The sequence below is a fragment of the Solenopsis invicta genome, chromosome 8 (assembly GCF_016802725.1).
Source record: "Solenopsis invicta isolate M01_SB chromosome 8, UNIL_Sinv_3.0, whole genome shotgun sequence".
Taxonomy (NCBI): domain Eukaryota; kingdom Metazoa; phylum Arthropoda; class Insecta; order Hymenoptera; family Formicidae; genus Solenopsis; species Solenopsis invicta.
Genome location: NC_052671.1, coordinates 483,521 through 486,756, shown reverse-complemented (window position 1 = coordinate 486,756; position 3,236 = coordinate 483,521).

Genomic DNA, 3,236 nt, shown 5'->3' with positions numbered 1-3,236 from the left:
CCTTAATTACAAGTCGTATATTTATAAGCCAATCTCGTTGCACGTAAAGCACAGCATTTTTTTAGATAACCTGCAATAATTTGCGATAAAAATCACGTTATATTTTATCTGTTGTTATACAAATCATCAATTGATTAAAATTATAGATGACGTTATAAAGGACGCCAAAGAAAAAAGATTTTTTCTTAAATTTATACTAAATTGAATTTTTTATTAACTTTAATTTTTACTAATAATTATTGTAATTATGTATATTTAAATATGTCTAACTCTCTAAATATTTTATCATTTTTTTTGCAATCTAATGAAGTAGGGTTTGATATCTTTACAATGGAATCTATTCATTGGACCTTTTCAAACAAAAAGATCCAAGGAGAAAATCCGTCATACCTCAAGACAAAACTGTAAGAACAAATGCTAACCAAGATATCGTTTGTGCAATTTTTTTTATTAAAACTCATTACATTACATTAACGGTTGAAAAATATTGACCATGTTCTGCATAATTCAAAAAACTAATTACAAGTACATTATTTGCGCATAATAAATATTATTATGCTAATATTGTATATTTATAATTTATATTAACAATAAACATTTAAAATAATTATTGTTATAAATTAAATAAATCACTGATGAAAGCTAAACATGACAAAACCGAAACATGTATGTGCTTTACTTATAAATTTGGAAAACTTATAAAATGAATACATCTTATTACTGCTCGCTAAAACGGTCGTTTACGCCTGAATTTATTGCTTTGCCTTTAACGAGCTGGTATTTGTTTCGTTTTTATTATTTAATATTTTTTAATTTCTGTTTATTTATAAATTATGAATTTTAATCATACGTGGTTATATGTGGCAATTTAATAAAAAAGTATACAAGTAATAATTATTTAATAGCGATATTGATTACGGTAATATCAATTCACGATTATCATCAATTGGTAGAGGAACACGTAGTAACGGATGCTTTTTACATTCTAGTAAAAAGCACAGTTTTCTCTCTTGAGGTATTACTGTCGCGTAATATGTTATTTATGCACGTAAATAAAATTTCGAAACATATAGATTATATCGTTATAGATTATATTGACTTAATCAGTATATTATGTCTGTCAATCAAGCGCATAATTCTTATCCATAAAAATTAAAAGAGATTTTCTTATTTACGGATATAATTTTAATTCTACAAATTACACACACACACACGTATAAAATTTGTGAAATTACATTATAATATAAAATATTATTTTTAAAACATATACGTAAATTTCGGCATGTAAAAACTATAGACAAAATTCGATTTAAAATTTGATTGCAAATCGTAGATTGAAGGTAGTTTTTAACATTCGCGAGAAATGGTAACAAAAGCGCGCACGATCGCATTGTTTGATTCGTGGTTTGGTGTGATTTAAATGTGGTTTTTTCGAAGTCTCGCATTCATTTCGCCCTCGCCCGGTAGGTCCCCTATAAATACCAGAAACGCGCGTTTGCCCCGAAGGCGTTTTCGGCTGAAGAGTCCGGACGGAGCAACCGTAAAGATTCTGGAACGCTAATTTATAGCCGACCGCCGCAATACCGGTAATCTAATTAGTTTAATGACCAAAAAATATTTCCCCTGTCTCTTAATCCGAGACAGGTAGCGCCGACTTGGTAGACTAAACTCAGCAAACGCGCGGTTCAATGTCAAGGCTTATCCGCGAAAGTATGTGCCTCGTGAAAGCGTGCCTTCTTTCGGCTTCTAAACGGACGAAAAGGAAATTTGCTTTGATACGATTCATTGTAAGTGTCATTTCGACGACTCTTTAGCGATAATACGTTGCGACGCGCCAGAAAATCAAGTTTTAACCCTAGAATATTAGTCATAATTTTTTTAGTCAAATACTGAATGCTAATATGTAAAACGTGTTTTCAAAAAATATTTTTGTACATATATGTATTCAACACATTTTTTTAATAGCTCGCGTGCTACAGTGCTATTTTTAATTCAAATTTGACAGTACCTATTTAAATTTTGAAAAAAAATATTAAAAGTTATTGGCGCACATTTTTACCACATATTAAATAATATTTAAATGATACTAATAACATTTTATTTAGGTTTTACAAATTAAATATATGATTTTGAACAGAGCCACGTAAATACGTGGAAATGTAAAATATACATATGTAAATTTGAGTTGCAACGATCGATAATAATTAATTGTTCGGATAAGTAATGTAGGTATACGTTAGGAACGGATCGTTTGAAAAAGGAAAAAGGACGCGAGGATCGCGAGTCAAGTGCGATTACAATGTTGCGCGACAGTAGGCCTTTCTTGATCCGTACAATAGTTTAGCAGTTGTTTCGTTATTGTCATTTAGCCAGCTCGTTCACGCGGGTTGTTTCGCAAGGCGTTTTTCGCTCGCGTGTCCGAAATTCCGCGCACCCTGCAGCGTCGCGAAGACCGAACGAACACGGCACGCGAAACCAGATGCGTCATCGCGAAACGGATAATTACGTCGCAGTCGATAAAGGGTGACCACTTCCTCGAAACCTCCAATCATATTGTCGTCGCGTACCGTGGACTTGTCAAACCGACCGACCGTCCGGCCGGCTGATGTAATACGCGCGCCACCACGAGCGAGCGAGAGCGTATACACGTGTCGGTGCGCGCGTAAAGAAAGCACCGGATGTGCGACGGAAGCCGACCTACCGACAACGTTCTTCCTACTGTCGTCGATACGTTGTCACATTTTGTGTCGATCCTCTCGATTGGCGACAGGGACAGCGACAGCGCCAGCGACAGCGCCAGCGACAGCGCCAGCGACAGCGACACGCCCGCGCCGGTAGATACTCTTTTCGGAATAACGAGCGGCGCACCTGTGCAGCGCCGCCCGCCGCGCCGCTCGTCAAGTTCCTTCCGTTCGAGTCGAATACAGCGCGCGTCACACACTCGAGCCAGCTTCCACACTCCACGTGGGACAAGATAGCTTTATTTTGGGCAGCGCGATTACTAAGAGAGAACGCGTTACACAACGTACGGTACGTATATGCCAATCGCCGAACGTAATTAGCCGAATACAGCGCGTTATAATTATCACCGTTCGCCGACTCGCTCGCACGGCAGAGGGTCTGAGCGCGCGATGTAATTGCGCGAAGGCTATTAACCATCGCGCGGCGGCACCGTCGGAAAACGGTCGCGCGAGCGCGCGAGCGCGCGCCTCTTGCCATTACTACCTCTCGCTGCT